At 39.9% G+C, this 20,537-nt stretch overlaps 1 protein-coding gene across 3 annotated transcripts in view; it reads left to right on the forward strand.

The window, feature by feature from the left end:
• Positions 1–20,537, forward strand: part of PLS1 (plastin 1) — a 127,078-nt gene that overhangs the window by 8,089 nt on the left and 98,452 nt on the right. The window contains exons 1-2 of one of the 3 annotated variants that reach the window (XM_086674461.1): positions 12,170–12,275; positions 13,012–13,111. The exons of 1 other annotated variant lie outside the window; for it this stretch is intronic. The gene's annotated coding sequence lies outside the window, so the exon portion shown is untranslated. Of the gene's footprint in view, positions 1–12,156; positions 12,276–13,011; positions 13,112–20,537 lie in introns of those variants that run through there. One more of the 3 variants, XM_025913103.2, reaches the window with a different exon arrangement.

The raw sequence follows: 20,537 nt of genomic DNA on the forward strand, positions 1-20,537 counted from the left end.
TTGTGAATTTCCAATTTTCTTATTGATTTCTGTTTTCATGTCATTGTGGTCAGGGAAGATACTTGGCATGATTTCAGTCTTCTTGAATTTTGTGACCTGACATATGGTCATTCCTAGAAAATGTTCCATGTGTGCTTGAGAAGGATATATATCCTGCTTTTGTTGGATAGAATGTTCTGTATATGTGTTTGCTGGTTCCACTTGGTCAATAGCATTGTTCAAATACACTTTTCCTTATTGATTCTGTGTCTGGATGATCTATCCATTGTAGAAAGTGGGATATTAAAGTCCTCAACTATTATTATATTACTGTTTATTTCTCCTTTTAGCTCTGTTAGTTTTTGCTTTATGTATTTAGGTGCTCTGATGTTGGGCATATAAATATTTACAATTATTATATCTTCATGATGTATTAACCTCCATTATTATGTAATGACCTTCTTTGTCTCTTTACCATTTGTAGTGTAAAGTGTACTGTTTCTGATATAAGTATAGCTACCCCTGCCTTTTTGGCTATTTTTGCTTAAAATGGCTTTTTCCATAATTTCACTCTTAGTCTATACGTCTTTAAGGCTAAAGTGAGTCTTTTGTAGGTAGCATGTTGTTGGATCTTTTCTTGTTGTTTATTTAAATCCATTCAGCCATTCTATGTCTTTTGAGTAGAGAGTTCATCTATTTGTTTAAAGTAATTATGACAGGTAAGGGCTTATTATTGACATTTTGTTGTTTTTCCAGTCGTTTTCCAGATCTGTTGTTCCTTGTTCCTTATCATGCTTTCTTTTTTTGTGTGTTTTGAAGTCTTTTGGTATCAGTATGCTCTGACTTTTTTTTTTAAAGAGCTTTTTTTTAATTTTTTTTATTTTTCAATATATGAAATTTATTGTCAAATTGGTTTCCATACAACACCCAGTGCTCATCCCAAAAGGTGCCCTCCTCAATAGCCATCACCCACCCTCCCCTCCCTCCCACCCTCCATCAACCCTCAGTTTGTTCTCAGTTTTTAAGAGTCTCTTATGCTTTGGCTCTCTCCCACTCTAACCTCTTTTGCTCTGACTTTTTTATTGTGTTCTTTTGTGTGATTACTACAAGATTTTCCCTTGTGGGTACTATGAAGCTTACATAAAATAGCTTAAACTTTTAACACCTATGTTTAAATTTGTAACAACTTAATTTTAATAGAATTTATATACTTGACACTTCTTGTCCCCCTCATCTTTTAAGTTATTGCTATGACAATTTACATTTTTTATATTGTGTAATTAAGAATAGATTATTGTATTTATGGTTATTTTCTCTAAGTTCATTTTTTTAACTTTTAAACTAGAGTTGTGAGTTATGTACCACTATTACCATATTATAGAATCTAACTATGCTTTTGTATTTACCATTACCAGTGAGATTTATGCTACCTATTTGTGTTTTTATGATGTTAATAGTGTTATTTTACTTCTATTCAAAAAACTCCCTTTAGCATTTCTTGTAGGGCAGGTCTGGTGGTAATGAATTTTTTCAGCTTTTGTTTGTTTAGGAAAGACTTTGTCCCTACTTCATTTCTGAAGGACAACTTTACTGTTTAGAGAATTCTTTTTTTTAAATGTTTTTATTTACTTTTGAAAGAGAGAGAAGGGGGGGTGAGAGAGAGAGAGAAAGAGAGAGAGAGTGTGCACGTGCACAAGCAGGGAAGGGGCAGATACAGAGGGAGACACAGAATCCAAAGCAGGCTCCAGGCTGTGAGCTGTTAGTGCAGAGCCCAATGTGAGGCTCTAACTCACAAACCAAGAGATCATGACCTAAACTGAAGTCTTACACTCAACTGACTGAGCCATCCAGGCACCTCTGGTTAGAGAAGTCTTGGTTAACAGTTACTTTCTTTCAATTTTTGAATATGTCATCCCATTCTCTTCCTGGCCTGAAAAGTTTCTGTTGAGAAACCCACCTACAGTCTTATGGAGTTTCCTTATATGTCACATCCTTTTTTCTCTTGCTGCTCTTAAAATTCTTTGTCTTTGACTTTTGACACTTTAATTGCAATGTCTCATTGTTAACTCTATTCAGGGTCAACATAGTTGGAATCCTTTGGGCCTCATGAATCTAGATGTTCATTTCTCTCCTCAGGTTCAGGAGGTTTTCCATCATTATTGTTTTAAATATACTTTCTGTCCCTTTCTCTTTCTCTTCTTCTTCTAGAATTCCCATAATGTGAATGTTGTTTCTTTTCATTGTGTCCCATAATTGCCATAGACTTTCTTTTCTTTACTCTTTTTGATTCTTTTTTTTCCCCCCTCCTCTGAGTTATTTCAAATGTCCTATCCTCTGGGTCACTGATTCTATCTTCTCTATGGTCAAGTCTATTTTTGAAACTATTAAATTTTTCAATTCAGTTATTGTATTTTTCAGCTTTAGGATTTCTGTGTTTTTTGTTTGTTTAATGGTTGCTATTTTTTTGTCAATTCTCATGCTTTGTTCACGCATAGGTTTTCTAATTTTGTTTAGTTATCTGTGTTTTCCTGTAGTTCACAAAACATCCTTAAGAGGATTATTCTGAATTCTTTGTCTTACAGCTCGTAAATCTCCATTTCTTTAGGGTCAATTATTGGACCTTTATTGATTTCCTTGCTGGTATTGTATATAGATGATTTTTTGTGATCTTTGATTCCTTACGTTTTATCTCTGCATTTGAGAGATGGGGCTCCCCTTGTAGACTTCTCAGGTTTGCTTTGGCAGAAACAGTTCTCTTCACTAGCTCAGTTTGGTTTCTGGGCATATCTGCTTGTGCTGTCTGGGTGGATGGGGCCAGCTATTACAGTATAGTTTGGAAGAAGGCAAGTGTTTGAGCTCTAAGGATGGGGAAGGGGGTGTATGCCACTGACTGAGAACAGTTGGGTAGGATTGCAGGCTTGGCTCCCTACCCAAGTAAGGTTGCAGGATGGGTTCTAAGGATGCCTAAATTCTCTAGCCAGGCTAATTAAGTGGTTGGGTATATTCAGTAGTAGATAGGGCTATGAATTAGCTTTCCTACCCTGGCAGAGTAGCAGGCCAGAGCCCAGGGACTGTGTACTTCATTGTTTGGGAGCTCAAATCAGGCCTGAGTATGCTGTGAATTCCCTGGTCAGGTGAGAAGGCCGTTTTTGCTGTGCAGATGAGGAAGTCATGGGCTGTGCTTATCATTATTCATGCGCCACTGTATGTAGAGCTGTTAAATGGGCTGTGCAGCTTCCTGTGTGCTCCAGTTAAGCTTTCTGATCAGACAGGTTGAAAGCTGTAATCAGCAATGAGCAGGGCTATGAATTAGATTTCCTGCCCAGAGGGCAGCAGAAGCTCTAAAACTGGAAAAGCTCTTTGTTTGTTGTCCCAGATCAAGGCAACCTATACCCCATGTTCTCTGGCTAAATAGTGCTATCAGCTTTGCTCTGCAAATTGTCAGCTTTGTCTGCCTCTCTCTCTGCTTGAGTGCCCCTGGGCCACACAGCTTTCAGGTGTTTTCATAGACCTTCTGGTCAAATGGGGCTGGGAGTCACTCTCCAAAGTGGGTAGGGCTGTGGCTCGTCTCTTTTCTTGGGCATGACAAATTGGGTTCTAGGACCAGCATAACTCCTCATTTGAGGATCCAAATCAGGCAGGTCTGTACTTCACGAGGTTCCCTGGTCAGCGTGTCCCTGACTTGGTTCTGTAGATGAGCAAATCCGCTGGTTGGGATTACTACTTGGGCATAGCAGTTACGGACATGGTTTGCCAAGATCCATGTGCTGGTTGTTGCAAGCCTTTCCTCCTTCTTCGTCACAGTCATATTCCCAGGGCTGGGCCCCACAGATTTCCCTGTAATTCCTGTGGTGTAAGATCAGAGTAGGGACTCCCCAAAAGTGACCCACAGTGCTGGGGAAGGCTGGTGTTCCCTTGGGGCTTTCTTTTCCCACTGGAAGAACTGAAAGGTCAGGAGAGGCTGCACCACATGGTGCTGGACTTTCCCGAGTGGCAATACATTCAACGTGTAGCTGCTTCTCTTTTCTAATGCAGTCTGTCTTGGTCTCTGAGGTGTATGAGGGTGCTTCAGCCTAGCCCCTGTGTTCTAGGATTCTCTCAATGGTGTCTTGTTCTTGCATACAATGTTGCTCTTCTTGTGAGGGGGAACGATGTCAGGAACAACTTATGTTGCTGTCTTAGTGACATCACTCTAATAATTTTCATTTTCATTTTATTTTATTTTAATTTATTATTATTCTTTTAATCAATACTTTATTCATTTAGTTTTATTTTAGACAGAGAGAGCATGCATAAGTGGGGGAGAGGGACAGAGGGAGAGAGAATCTTAAGCAGGCTCCACGCTCAGCACAGAGCCACACACTGGGCTCCATCCCATGACCCTGGGATCATGACCTGAGCCAAAATCAAGAGTCAGACACTCAACCAACTGAACCATCCAGGCTTCCCAATTTTTATTTCTTTTAAGTTTATTTATTTATTTTGAGAGAGAGAGAGAGAGAGAGCAGGAGCTGGTGGGGAGCAGAAAGGGAGGGAGAGAGAGAATCCCATGCAGGCTCCTCACTGTCAGCACAGAGCCTGACTCAGGGTTTGATCTCATGAACAGTGAGATCATGACCTGAGCCTAAATTGAGAGTCAGACACTCAACCAACCGAGCCACCCAGGTGCCCCTGGAGTTGTTTTACACAGCAGACAGAGCACACTTTTACAACCAAAATACGATTATGCCATTCCCCTGCTTCAAAAATAATTTTGACAATATGTGTTGAATATTGTCAGACAGATTGATGGGTAAAAAGGGGCACATATCTATTGGTTGTAATAGGATAAAACCTACATTGACATAGCAGGTCAACATTCTGAAACTTAATAACTCAGAGTGAATGAACCTGTACAGCCAAACTGCATTAACAGGCTTGTCCCATTTAGTAGAAACCCTGAAAAAAACAAATTACAAAAACCATCTAGTTCTCACAGAAGAACTTACAATATTTAAAAAACTTAAGCATAAAGCTGTTTGTCTTTCTATCATTGTGGCAATCTCACATCTACTAAGGCTATATAATAGAACTAGTGTATTTGGAGATGATTCAGAAATAAGGCCATGGAATACTTTCTCATATATCAAGGATATCTTTATCTCAGTAATGAATTGTTATCATTTTTTTTTTTTTTTTTTTTGGGACAGAGAGAGACAGGGCATGAATGGGGGAGGGGCAGAGAGAGAGGGAGACACAGAATCGGAAACAGGCTCCAGGCTCTGAGCCATCAGCCCAGAACTGGAGGCGGGGCTCGAACTCACGGACTGCGAGATCGTGACCTGGCTGAAGTCGGTCGCTTAACCGACTGCGCCACCCAGGCGCCCCAGAATTGTTATCATTTTTATTGCTAAACTCTTAAGTATGACCTTAAGATTATATCAAATTTGTTTGAGTGATAGTGATTATTTGGGGTTTTTTGTTTGTTTTTTTAATTTAATTTAATTTAATTTTTAAATATATATATATTTTTTAATTTTTTTTTAACATTTATTTATTTTTGAGACAGAGAGAGAGCATGAACAGGGGAGGGTCAGAGAAAGAGGGAGACACAGAATCTGAAACAGGCTCCAGGCTCTGAGCTGTCAGCACAGAGCCCGACGCAGGGCTCGAACCCACGGACCGCGAGATCATGACCTGAGCCGAAGTCGGATGCTCAACCGACTGAGCCACCCAGGCGCCCCTAATTTAATTTTTAAGTAGGCTCCATGCCCAGCATGGAGCCCAATACAGGGCTTGAACTCACAACCCTGTGATCAAGACCTGAACTGAGATCAAGAGTCAGACGCTTAACCACCTCAGCCACCCAGGTGCCCTGTGCAGGTAGTGATTATTTGTATTTGCAGTCATCACTTTTACTTTTCTCAATATACTTTTATCTGTTCAAATGTCATTATCCTCCCACTAGTTCTTTAATGTAAATATGGGGCACCTGGGTGGCTCAGTCAGTTGAGCGTCCGACTTCAGTTCAGGTCATGATCTCATGGTTCATGGATTCGAGGCCCGTGTTGGGATCTGTGCTAACACTTCAGAGCCTGGAGCCTGCCTCGGATTCTGTGTGTGTGTGTGTCTCTCTCTCTGCCCCTCCCCTGCTCACACTCTATCTCTGTCAAAAATAAATAAACATTAAAAAAAATTATAGTGTAAATAAAGCCAGAAGGAAGAAGATTCTGAGTTCTCAAGCTTGGGCATGCTTTAGAATCACCTGGAGGGCTTATTAAAAATGGATTCCTGAGTCTCAGCTCCAGAGATTCTGATTCAGTGGGTCTGAAAGGGAACTCAGTAATTTTGCTTTCACATGATGCTGATGCTGCTTGTCCGTAGACCACACTTTGAGTTAGCACTGTGTTAGAGCAGTGGTTCTCAACCTTGACTACACATTGAAATTATGTGGGTGGGAAGCTTTTAAAAAGTATTTGGGCACTTCTAGAGATTTTGATTTGATTGGTTTAGGGTAAGGTACTTAGGTATATATTTATATGCATTTCTCTAGTTATCAGCAAGTTCAAGCATCTGGTTGTATGTCTATTGTCATTTGGATTTCTTTTTCTCTAAATTACCTACTCAGGACTGTATGTGTTTTTAAGTTGGTTGTGTCTTTTTATTGATTTATAGAAACATTTTAATGTATTATGGATATTAACTATTTTCTGATTTATATTCTGAGAATATTTACTCTCAGTCTGTCACTTGGTTCTTGTCACAGAAACTTTAATTTTTATTATATCAAATATATCTTCCTTTATATCTTCTGGGTTTTGAGTCTTGCTTAGGAAGGTTAACCTCGTAGTTAAACGTGTTTTTCTGTACTTTTTACTTTAATTCCGTACTATTCGTTTTCTCATTTATTTACTGATTTACTGATCAATGTTGAGAAAGACAACTTGTTAAACAGATGGATAGTGCATTTGTCAGGATTGAAGTCTCTTTTGCTAGTTTAAGAATAAAGAGGTTTGTTAAGAGATATAGATAATTTACAGAATCTTTGGGACTCCATCATGGGGATACAAGTAATCCCCAAATTGCCTATCAAGGCAGCACTAACTCTGAAAGGATCAGGAAGGTTGCTAAAAGATGGTGCTTGCCTCTCTTCTCATACAATTTATTTTCAACCAATGCCTTATATGACTTGGTGGAACCTAAATCATATCTGGAACCCTATCTACAGATGGATGTGGGAAATGTAGAGTCTGGCTTTCCAGGAAGGTATCCAAGAAGAGAGTTGGGGCAATCCATAGAATCTGTTAATATGTTACTGACTGATCCATAATTTCTCATTAATCTGTATGCCCTTGTCTTCATAGATGAAAATATATTTGGGGACAGTCAGTAGTCTCTGCCACATTCCAAAACTCTTTTTCCCATTTTCTATCTCTTCAGTTGATGTTGTACATGATTTTATTTTTTTCAGGTAAGGATGGTCAAGGTGTCTGGGGGAGGATGGGGAAGGTAGTGAGCTGCCCCTGATCATCCTTCTATGCACTCAAGCTGTTTTTTCCAATGCCTGTTAGGCTCACTTCATTCTGGGATAATTACTCAGCTTGATCTTTATCAATTTTTAATTTCTCATCGTCTTTGTTCTGATATCTTGACCATCCATTTAATTTTTTTATCTCAGTCATCAAAATTTTAAATACCTAAATATCTAGTTACACTTTTTGTACATGCAACATCTCGTGTTTCTCTAGTGGTATTAATTATACTTTTCAAATGTCTTCTGATCTCTAGCTCTGTTTTCTCTAATATTAGTAGTAGAAATATACAAATGGTGTCTCTCTTACGTTGATCCTTCCTGCCAAATGTGTGGTAATGTTTAGTTATCTGTTCAGTTTTATATTTTAGAATCTCTGTTCACTTTGCCTTTTGGTTAACTATAGCTGTCCTCTGCCAGTTTGGTGTAAGAAAGAGCACTGGAGAAGTAAGGATATGATGGCAGTTTATCTTTAAGGTGTGAGAGACTCATGTTCTTCCTGGAAGTCTGTAGGTACCTTGGTCACCATTTAGAACCAGTTGGGGAGGTGAAAGTTGTTGACTAGCTTACCTACTCTAAGCCTCTTTCCCTGATTTCTGTCTCTAATGAGTTCCTCAGTGCCTGCCTCCCAATTCTTGATCTGTTAATTTTGAGAGTGCACAGCCTTCCCCTCACTGCTTCTTCCTTTGCTCTGGACTCCTCAATAAGATTTGAGATGAATTTCCCTTCCTTTTACTGAGATATGACCCTATCTGTAGTCTGTCTTTTCTCAACATTGCTGGTTTGCTGATGGCAGTTTTTATTCTTTTCCTAGGATATTTTTTACTTTTAAAAGTTATCTTCTTGGGGTGCCTGGGTGGCTCAGTCAGTTAAGCATCTGACTTCAACTCAGATCATGACCTCATGGTTCGTGAGTTTGAGCCCCACATCAGGTTCTGTGCTGACAGTTTGGAGCCTGGAGCCCGCTTCAGTTGCTCTCTGCCCCTCCCCTGCCCGCACTCTCTCTCTCTCAAAAAAAATAAACTTTAAAAAAATAAAAATAAAAGGTATCTTCTCTAATTTTCAAAGGTTTTTATATGGTAAGTAGGATATAGATGCACGTGCTTGGTTAACTATTTTGATCCAATCTATATAAAGTTGTGTTTGTGTGTGTGTGTGTGTGTGTGTGTGTGTGTGTGTGTGTGTGTGTGAGAGAGAGAGAGAGAGAGAGAGAAAGGAAGAGAGAGAGAGAGAGAGAAAGAGAGGGAGATTTGCATTATTTTCTGTTTTATTTATCAGATTATTCTTTTTCTTCCCTATGATGTAAAAAAATAATAATAAAGCCAGAGATGAACTGAATATTAGCCCTTTTCACATATAGTTTTCTTCTCTAGTCCCTTATTCTAGGGGAAAAAAAGGGGGGGTCAAATAAAGTAAATATGTTCCTACATACTTCCTGGTATTACCCAGGGTCATTCAAAACACACCTACTTTTCCTGAAATGGGAGGTAAAATTGGTACCCATAAGTAGCCTTCGATTAGGATCAGGGCTGGGTAGCAGTTGGGTATTATCGTCATAAACATTTCAGAAACTATCAGGCTCTAGGGAACTAACACTGACCACATTCACATAGACTCACTTTATAACCCAGAATGCTTGGTGGGTTTTTTTTTTTTCCATTTAGAGTTTGGGATATATTATAACTTGGAGGGATTACTTGTGATAATAACACATATTTGGAGTAGGATTCGAGCTGGAATCCTTTCTTCACTGTTTGTTCACACTCTGTTACTCAATATTTCTGAGTCTCCACTTTTGTCCTTGTGAGCATTAAAATGTGGTGAAGAACAAAAGGTTCTTGCAGCAGCTAGCACATAGAAAACATGGAACAGGCATTAGAGATGGTGGTGAAGATGATGGTGGTGGTAAATTTCTGCTCTTTCTGGTCTCCTTCCCAGTATCAATAAGCCTGGAAAATAAATTAATAATCCAGAGGCTCCTTGGGAAATGTGGAATCAGCAAAGATGGTCTTTAAATAAAGTACAATTTTCAATTTAATTTTTATTTAATTTTCATTTAGTTGTCTTTATTTCGAGAAAAATAATTACTATTTTGTGCCTCTGTTTTTTCACCTATAAAATGAGGATAACTTATTAGGGTTGTCACGGATATTCAATGAGAAAACATTATAAAGTGCTTAAAACAGGGACTGACACATATTAAGAGCACAATTAACTTCGCTATGTTAATATTAATATATTACTAGTATTTTATATACACTGTAGAAGAGACAGAAAATTATCCCTATTTTGATTTATGTTGGTGCTTTTATTTTTTTCAACCAAAAGTTGGAACACATGATTGGACATAAATTCACATGATAAAAAAATATTAAAATTGGGATTATTATGAAAAAATTGGAACATATGGCTATTATAACTAGAGTATATATTTTTGATGATCATAATAATACTTGTGCCCACCAATTATAGCATCTTCTCTCTGTAAATTCTTCCTACCTGATGCCATTATTTCTGTTGATTTTTGATCAATCTGAAGTATGTTGATTTCAAACTATTGCTTTTTTAATTATCAGGGGAACTCTTTTATCAAATAAAATCTCAGAGAATACCTCAATATGAGAATGATAGTGGGCTCTTGGAACTGTAGTCCTTGACCCACAGCCCTGCCTATTTATCATCTCCATGATACCTCAGGCTCCAGAAACACAGTTTGAAAACTTTATTTCTTATTGTTAGAGATATAATCAGTTCAGCAGTTAATGGTTTTCTTTACAGTTATTATGCCCTGGTTGTGCATTTCTAATGATATACTTTATTTGCTATTTTATGTTTGTAGATACTCTTGGGAAATACTTTAATCAGCAATACATTTACAAATCACATCTTGGGGTTGTTTACTTTTAGAGATGGGTTGTTTCAGATAGTTTATACTGATTATTTTTTGCTTCTTCCACAGAGGATGAGTTCTCTTTCTTTCTTTCATGTTTTTTTTTTTTTTTTTGTCTTCCTTTCAAATCAGATTACACCATATCTGAGTTCTATACTTCCTCATGAACTTATCTTGGTCAATATTCCCACCAAGTAAAGACTCATAGGAATATTTGATTAATTATATTCTTATCTTTATTAGGGAATAATTTATGTAAAATAAGTTTCATAAAATTAAAATGCCCAATTTAGTTTTGACAGTTGTATATTCCTTTGCAATCTCCACTACAATTACGACAAGATTTCCATCATCTCCAAAAGATTTTTACTGCCCTTTTACAGCTCATCCCTCCCTCCATCCGTGGCTGCAGGGGAATATTGATTTGCTTTTTGTCACTATAGGTTAGTTGGGACTTCATGTAAATGGAATCAATCATACTTTTGTCTCTGGATTCTTCCACTTAGTGTAATAATTTTGAGATTTATTTATGTTGAAGACTCTATGAGTAATTCTTTCCTTTTTTGTGGGGTTGTATTGTATTGCATAGATATACCACAGTTTGTTTAGCCATTCACCTGTTGGGTTCCTTCTGGTTTGGGGCTATTGTGAAACAAAGCTGCTATGAACATTGGTGTTTAAGTCTTTGTGTAAATATACATTTTAATTTCTTTTGGGTAATACCTATGAGTGGAATGGCTGAGTTACATGGCAGAGGTGTGTTTAATTTTTTAAGAAATATTTTGTGAGAACTTATGTACTCAAGTCTTCCTGTGTATCTGGGCTCCGATAAGGATACTAAATCCACTGATTTCTCTAGGTGGAAGGCAAGTAGAAATCCTTATCAGCCCATTTATTTCCATATGTAATTGCTTATCACTTACTTTGGGTTCCTAAAATGATTTCAACAGCCTTCTTTCTTCTTCGTCTCTCCAGCCCTGCTGATACCATTTCAGGATTTCTTGGGTACCTATTTTGCACCCGGTACTGCACTAGACACTAAGGGACCACATAGGACTTTGAGTTAAAGAGGCAACAAAATAGGGACCCCTCGTGTTGCCTGGACAGAACTGGAGGGATCAAAGCTGTAGATTATGCTACAGGCAAAGTATGCCCAAACTCCTGAGGCTGCATCCCATTTACTTGATTCACATGCTAGAGCAAATATCCCACCTTTGTTTGAGTGTGAGCTGTAGTTATTTATTTATTTTTAAAGCAGGTGTGGCTGTTAAATGAAGAGGAAGTGTTATGTGAAATCCTAAAAGGGGGGTTGGTGGTGAGAAAACTTCCCTGTTTTAATACCAAATATCTTTTCTCTAGACCAAGGGTTCGCAAAGAGCGGTACCAGGACTAGTAGCATCAGTTTACCCTAGAAAGTGTTAGAAATGTACATTGTTGGGCCTCACTATAGACCAACTGAATATGAAATTCTGGATGTGTGATCTATGCTTTACCAAGCTCTCCGGCTGATTCTGATTCATGCTCAAGTTTGAGGACCACTCTACTAACCTCTTTCCAAATGTGTAGATGATCAGCTTTAGGCTTGGAGCAGGGTGCTTTCTGGGTAACTGTGGGCAATAGGGATAACGTTGCAGCAGCGCCCATTCACCTCTCCCAGCACCTGCAACTCCTCTTCCACTCCCGGGCAGAACTCCGGCTCCCGGGTTCTGGTCCTCTCCCCTAGGAACCGCAGCTAAAACCCGGCAAGTGGATTTGGAGTTTGCTGGCTTGGGTGCCGGCCGGGCATGCGTAGTGGTGCGAGCGCAGCCTCTAGGTGGCCCCGGCGTGGTATCTGCAGAGTGGAGCTGGGGGTGTTTGGATCCCGAGCTGGAGCTGCGCGCTCGACGCCTGCGGCAGGTACGGGGCGCGGTGGTGGGGTCCGAGAGGAAGGCTGGAAGAATAGGCAGAAAACAAAGTTTCACTTTTTCTCTGTAGCACAGCGGCTCGAGGGGAGTCTCTCCGGTTTCCCTCGCTCGAGAGGCGGCTCCCCGCGCCCGGCTGTGCAGTGCGGCGCCAGCAGACCTCCGGGTGTGCACCTGCCCAGTCCGGCAGCCTGGAGTGCGGGCAGGTGTTAAATCATGTATTTATGCTGCTTACACAGTAACCCTGAGAATTGAATTATGATTCCCTGCTTGAAGTTAGGCATTTTGTTAACTTTTCTATATTCCTCTCTCTCTCTTAAACTTTGGGTAGCTGCTTGACAAGGCTTTCTGATCCAGCCTGTTTCACTTCAATTCTGCGAGTGGTTTATTTGCCTTTGACCTTTTGGTGCATAAGATCAATAGGGCTGGAGTGAAATCGCATCCGTGGTTTCTGGTTTTGGTGCCGTTCCTGGAGCAAGGGGCCCCTGGATGCAGTACAAAAAATGTCAACTTTCAGCTAATTTCCTTGCCAGACACTTCAAGCATTTCAGCTGCATTTTAAAGTAGAAACTTTATAAAAGATAAGACTCCCCCCACCCCTTACTTTTTCTCCATTACTTCTGTTTCAGGCTTCATTTAGTGCTATTAAAACGAAGTGGTCTTTTAGATGAATAACGAGTTCTCACTTTTCTGTCCTTTATTTATCCGGTCACATCTTATGGCTCATCCAGAGATATTTTACCCTGGAGCTGCGGTATTGGATACACTTGTAGGAGGCTAAGGCCCTGCTGCACAAATTTGTTGGATAACTCGTGAGCCACAGAATTTTAGGTAAGGGGGCACACACTGAACATTATTTAGGTAAGGTATTACATTTATGATGTGGGAGACATATACATAGAATTAATGAGTTTAAGAAAAAGAAATTTTTAGTTCAGGAAGAGAAACCTATATGGAAAGGGAATACAGATACTTTCCTTTCCCTTCACCCCCCCCCTCCCTTCCCATGATGAATGTTTTAATACAGAAATAATATACAGTTGGTTTAGTTTTGGACTATAGAGACCATCGAGGTCAGCCAGTTCAGCTGCTTCAGTTTACAAATAAGAAAACCGAGACCTATGAGGTTAAATGACTTGCTGTTGCTGCTAGAGCCCCTCCTTGGCAAAAGCTGGGCCTTGGGCCCAGGTTTTCTGATTTTAGGGCTCTTTTAACCCTGCTGATACTCTCTTCCCAGTTTGGGTAGATTATTAAACTTTATTTTTCTCTTCTACCTTCTTACATGTAGTCTAGTTGAAGCAGAAAATTAGTCATTGCTTATTACTAAGCTTGATAGTACCTTGTAAACACCTTTCAAAAAATGCCCTCTCACTCAGGCCCCACCTAACAATTTGGTGGTTTTGAAACCTCCCTCCTTTTCTTGCCTCAGTCACATTGGGCCTTTGGCCCAGAATGTCTTTTTGCCTCCTTCCCTGAAGTCCTGCCCATACTGCAAGGTGTAGGTCACGTGTGATCTTGTCTTAGAAGCCTTTCTTGATTACTGCAGCCAGAAAGTAGCTCTCCCTCTTCTGAACCCTATAGCATTTATTACTGTTGTCTGTGCTGCTAGTGTCCCCCTCATCTTTAGTATCCCTGATTATTGTATATTAGCATGTGTTCCAACTTCCCAACAGTTTGTAAGCTCTTAGAGCTTAAAGCCTATGACTTCGACATCTCATCCAGCACTGAGTATGTTCTCAGCCACCATTTGTGGGAGGGAGTTGAAGTATGGACCATTTTGTAAAGTGATTTGATGTGGATATTGTATAATATGGAGGAGGCCACCTTAGACCTGTAGCAAGACAGTGGCCAAGTCAAACCAGCCTATTGGGTGATTCTCATATTCTGATGAGAGATTATGGATCAGTTTGGAGAGTGCTGGCAAAGGGGTAAAATCATAATAGGGGAGAGTTGCCCAGGCCTGCATTTAAGCATGTTGGCTCTTTTTTTTTTTTTTTTTTGAACATTTTTTAAAAGTTTATTTATTTTGAGAGAGGGAGCATGCGCACAAGCAGAGGAGGGGCAGAGAGAGACAGAGACAGAGAGAGAGAGAGAGAGAGAGAGAGAGAGAATCCCAAGCAGGTTCCACACTGTCAGTGCAGACCCCAATGCAGGGCTCAGTCTCACCAAGCGTGAGGTCATGACCTGAGCCCAAATCAAAGGTAAGATGCTTAACTGGCTGAGCCACTCAGGCACTTTGGAAAAAGTTTTTGGTAAAAGACCAGATGCAGAGGAGAAAAGATCTACTGAAAATGAGTTTCAGGCTTGGTGTGTTGGTAATGGGCTTGTAATGTTTTTATCTTATAAATACCTCCAGTTGTGACATTATGCCTTTCTGTTTCTTATAGTTATTGATATGGTTGTTTCCCATTCTAGATGATAAGCTCTTTGGGGAATGGTTAACTCTTCACAATGCTAGGCAAATAGCTTTGCAATATTAGACAGTAGTTATTGCATGAATAAATAAGTGTATTTTGGCTTGGGGAAGGTAGGCATTTAAAATCATAGAGCTATCCTACTTACTTTATCTAGACCATTCCCTTATTATAAGAAGAGAAAATGAGTTATGCTTAACTAATAAGCTAGTTGGTGGTGTAGGCAGAGCCTCTGTTCACATCTCCTCACTATTAGCTCATTTCATTAACTTTTTGCGGTTATTGGACTCAAGTTTAATTTGAGTTGGCAGCAGGGCACTCCAGTTTGAGATGTTCTGTGGATCAAAAAACCTCAGAGAACAATGTAAAAGGAGGTATGGGGGAACTTGGTGGCCACTGGGAGGGTGTCTGCATCATTGGAAGAGATAAGACACAAGCCATAAATGGCCGTTTCCAGGTTGAGTACACAGAGTGAGGAGGGGTCAGGCTGCAGTCCTGAGAGTCTGCACACAATGGAGTTGAGTCTGGAAAGAATATGGTAGCCTCGCTTCTCTGGGGCAGAAGACCTTGGACTGAGTGTATTGGGGAGATATATTTTTCACTACCACAAGGTGAACGGTGATGGCTGTGGGGATAGGTTTAAGAGAGAATTGTGATCAGACTGTCTACTTGGAAAAACAAGAAAGAAGGCAGTGGTTCTGAACTCAAAATCTCAGTTCAAAAGGTGGTTTGGAATATTTGTTTACTTGGAACAGATGTTGCAAATAGCCATTTTGCAAATCAAAACACAGCCTTTTCATTGTGCACACAGCATTGAGGGAGTTGTTGATGGCACATCTCTTCCACTGACATTCATAATGTAGTTGATCACCATCTTCAACTGGTAGTGATGCTTATTCTTATAAAGCAGTTAAGAAGAGAGAGCAGCTGAGAGGACAGAGCTTGAGAGATGATTTACCAGGGTAGAGGGGGAGGTTTGGCCAAGTATAGAGGGATTACTTCTTTTTTTTTTATTATGACATCAGTCAAAATTGATGTCAGTGTGGACTTGTTGTGGTTGGAGGTGAGCATAGATACCTCAGGGAAGGCCCCCAGATAAGAGATAACAATTTACTTTTTAAAAATAATGTTTGTTTTGAGAGAGAGTGCATGTGTGCGCACACACTCGAGCAGGGGAGGGCCAGAGAGTGAGAGAAAGAGAGAGAGAGAGAGAGAGAGAGAGAGAGAGAGAATCCTCCTAACTGTGAGATCATACCTGAACTGAAATCAAGAATCAGGCACGTAACCAACTGAGCTACCCAGGTGCCCCTAGAGACAATAGTTTAGAGTCAGAACTGGCAGTCCCCAAATTTGACCAGTGAGTTGCCCTTGAGAAAATGCCTCCCATCCACCTCTTGATGAACCTAATTACTCTCTCATGGGAGTCTCAACATGGAATCCAACTGAAAGCATTCTTCCCTCTCTGTGCTGAGTCCTGTCAATTCTCGCTTCTGTTTCACTTTCTTCTGGTTTGTGCTTTCCCAGGGCATGTGGTATGGATATGAAAGGAAAGGCCCCTAGCTTCTGGCCTCCATCCATTTCAACCCATCACAACATCCAAGAAGTCATCATTATCACCCAGTTCTTTCCCTGAACAAAGATCCAATTCCACATTTTCTTCTTGATGATGATGAAAATCAAGGAGAATGAGAAAGAGGCCTTTGTACTATGTGCAAGTTTATGGGTTATAAAATGGTTACACAAGCTTGATTGCTGGAAATTTTGCTGACATAAAAGATCACAGGATGTGAGGGTCTTTCGGCTTTAATGATCTTTTTTGTACTATTCTGTCTCAAACTACTTATTGCCTGTTTTTGTTGAGAAGCATGTAGCATGGCTTCTGTAAAAGCAAGTTGCTTTTTAGTAACACCATGAACACAGAAAGGGCACATGTTAGAGTGATGATTGGGGACTTTCTTATTTAAAACACTTGTTTCATCAGAAGGTATTTTATCTTTAAGTAGAGTTACAGATAGTTTGATCATAAAGCCCAATTGTGAAAGAACTTTAGACTTGATAAGAAACTAAATTTTTATTTACTTTTAAGCAATTCAGAGCTATAAAGCTACAAGAATATTTGAATGATAACTCACTGCACACAGACATGCCTCCTTCAAAAAATCCAAGCCAACCACAGAGGAAACATGAGAAACTGTCTTTTCCAATGGTGAGGTGGATGGATGATCTTTGTAAGATGGAAGGTTTGTAGGGTGCCTTCTTCATGATAAAAAGCAAAAGGTTTTTGGGGAAATAGTTGACATTTATTTACTTTATTATTGATAAATTCAATAAATAGTTTAAAGATCCAAGAAATAACACCTTTTTTTTCTAATTTAAAAAATGATGAAATCCCCTTCAGTTTGCTGGAGAACCAAGAAACAAGCGATTTTAGCAGTTGCCATCATAATAGAATTTGGGTTGAATTTGAGTTTAAAACATTGGTAAATGTGTGTAAGAGGACCAGGCATGGTAATTAAGCATTGGACCAAGGTCTACTTGTCTAAACCTTATTCCCTACAACAAATTCCCAATTGGGGCCCTCTGCACTCTATGAATAAAAGAGTAAACCTACCCCACAGATCACAGTTGTAAAATCCAAAGTGATGCATGACAATCTGTGACCTCAAACTGATGTTGATCAAGCAATTTGAATGCCTTAGCTAGAAAGTACCAGCTGCATTCACACATTGTTCCCATAGCTGGTGCTCAGAATCTAGATTAAACTGTTGAAATGAAAGAAAAGCAGGTTCAGAACCAGCTCATTTCCAGTGAATGATCAAAGTCACAAGTAGACTTTTTGTCTCATTTCACTTTGTCATCTTAAATGCCATCCTTTGTAGCTATATTGGTTCCTCTTTTTTTTGTCCTTGATGATACATGCTCAACGTGTACTGTTTATAGATAAAAATCAATGCAAAACAGAATTTTGAGGTTTGATAAATGAGCCTCTGCTTAGGTTTTAATGCTATTCATCAATAATTTGGTGGAAGGACAGTACCAAGTTAGTACATAATTGAACCTTTAGCTCAATATCAAGTTAGTATTTATAACCTTTGGGAACAAACCCAAAATTTTCGTACTCCTGAATTCTTTTCATCTGAAGGCTCTCTTAGCATTTTATTCTGATGAAGTGTCCCTTTTTCCTTTCTCTGTCCTCAGGTTTAGGTTCATTGGGACATTCTTTTGGTCCAGGTGGTATTTTCAAGAGTGGCTTAGTTCTTGCAGAGTTTAAGTGTTATCAGGTCAGTAAGGTGCCAGCCATGAAACACAGCTCACATAAATTCAATGATGTTTTTTTAGCAAAGTTGTCATGCAAGTGAATTAATTTTGGAAAAACAACAATAATAGCAATTTGTTTTATCCCTTTTCTTATCCTCAAATAGCCCAAGTTAAACTCAAGATCACTGTGAATGGAGGGGTGCCCGGGTGGCTCAGTTGGTTAAGCGTCCAACTCTTGATTTCGGATCAGGTCATGATCTCACAGTTCGTGGGTTTGAGCCCCGAGTCACGCTCTGTGGTGACAGCATGGAGCCTGCTTGGGATTCTCTCTCTCTCCCTCTCTCTTTGCCCCTTCCCTCCTCGTGTGCTCGCAGTTGTGCGCCCAGTTTCTCCCTGTCTCTCAAAACATAAACGAATTAAAAAAAAAAGATCACTGTCACTGGAGAAAGGTTATCTGAGAATCTCTGAATGCATAATGGTTAATCAGAATGAGCTCCTTCGGGTAATTTAAAGTTTCGGTACCTGAAATCATTTGGCTTGTGTTCAGGGCTGCGGATGAAGAGGCAAAGTCTGACCTGATGAAAAGGGAGGCCTTCTAGTTTAATGATCAAACAAGACAGTGAATGTGAAAGCAATTAGTAAACTATAAGATAAGGAGGTAAGGTATTTATTGATAGTTATAATAATTTTCTGACTTTGCTGTCTTTCACTGATAAATGGCCAAGACTGTGAGATTGACTTGCCTGCTTGAGGGTACCTAGTTAAAAGGGACAAAGATGGAACTCCTATCTGTGTCTTCTAATTTCAGCATCTGACAAAATGTCTGAGCTCAGCATGGGACCATAGTGCTAGCCAAGACAGATACAAGGCCCTGTCCTCCTGGGGCTTCATCTAACTCCAAATCCAGTGCTCATCCAATCAATCCATATTTTACTGAGCAGAGGGAATAATTTCTCAATGAAATTTATATTTTTTATAAAATCCTAAATATGTTTGTGGCTAAGCCTTGACTATGGTGCTCTTTAAGAGATTTCTCCATTGCCAGAGGGGCCTTCAACAACTGCCCCCTGGACTTCAGATGTTCCTTGATAAGGATATTTATTAATCTTCATTAGGGCTAGAGGGCTTGGATGACTCTCAGCAGGCTGCTCATTGTCAATCAGAGGCTTATTGCAGAAGAATAATTTTCTTTCCTCTACCAAATCAAAGGGCTGCAGTTGAATAAAGGAAGGTGAGTTGGGGGCAGAGCTGTCAGTGAGACATGTCCTTGTACTCATGTGTTTGCAGTCAGATGGAGGAAGCAGACACAGAGACAGCCTGTGACAGGAGTCAACACCAGGAGGAAGGGCAGAATGAAGCTTTGGGAGAGCCATTAATTCTGTTCATTGGGTTGAGGAAGGTGTCAAGACTTTTGAGCTGAGCCTTGAAAACACAAGTTCAGTCTATTGAGAATAGATGGAGGAAAAAACATTCCGTGGAGCAGTGACAGCAGGAGCAAAAGCATGGAGACGAGAAAGAGCTGACCTCTTTGGGAAACTGCAGGTACTTGAATGTGTTCCAAAATGTAAGCATGCATAAGAATCGCCTGGAGAGCATGTTGAAAAACAGACTGCTAGGTCCCATCTCTAGAGTTGCTTATTCTTTGGGTCTGTGATGGGGTTGGAGAATTTCATTTCTGCAAGTTCCCAAGTAAGGCTGAGAATCTAGGAACCACACTTTGAGAAACAATGGGCTGGAATAAAGGAAGTGTGCAATAGATGAGCTAGGGAAAAAAATAGTTTTCTTTTGAAACTGTACTGCCTTCACAAAATTGATGTTTCAAGGTTTTTTTTGTTTTGTTTTTTAATTAGTCTTGTTTACCAAGTGCCTTGTGCCCCTTGCTGTCTGTCCTCTAGAAGTTCCTTATCTACTCTAGACCCCCACTCCCCAGTTCTCGCTAGAAATCAGTCTTTTTCTTATATCACATATTTTTAAATAACTTCTGTTTAGTCAATATGGCCATTCCACCATGGAAAGCTGAACAGCCAGCATCAGCTAGATGATGTTAGGAGTGAATCCCAAACCAAGTATGGACCACTGGTATATTCAAGGGGTACATACTTGGGTTTTATTTTTGCTAATCTGGATATAATGTTAAACTTTATTCAGCAAGTATTATTGGAATAGTTTGTAAGCTCTGAGCTAAGAGGTGGGATGTACACAATTGCAAAAAGTCCCTTCCCTGCCCTTAGAAAATGTGTAGTCTTATAGGAGAGTTGAGATGCATGAATTCATGGCTCCAGTACAGGGCAGCTGGTGCCACGTGCTGTAGGAATGATAGAAGCCAAGAGTGATGGGGCTGAGATGAAGGAAGGCTCTCTTTCCATTGTAACAAGTAGGGGAGGTAGGACAGAGTTGAGGGAGTGATGATTTATGCCATCTTCTGATGTTTTATGCATCTTTGTAAGCCAGCTGAAATGAGGGAGCATTAGTCTACATATAGCAAATAATGAAGGAGGGGGCATTTGAAGTGGGTGGTCATTGAAGGTTGGCAGATGCTCACCAGGGAGAGAATGGTCAGCAGGAAGAGGAAGAGGCATTCCAGA

This window comes from Puma concolor, chromosome C2, assembly GCF_028749965.1.
Source record: "Puma concolor isolate L17-30 chromosome C2, mPumCon1.1.hap2, whole genome shotgun sequence".
Lineage (NCBI taxonomy): Eukaryota > Metazoa > Chordata > Mammalia > Carnivora > Felidae > Puma > Puma concolor.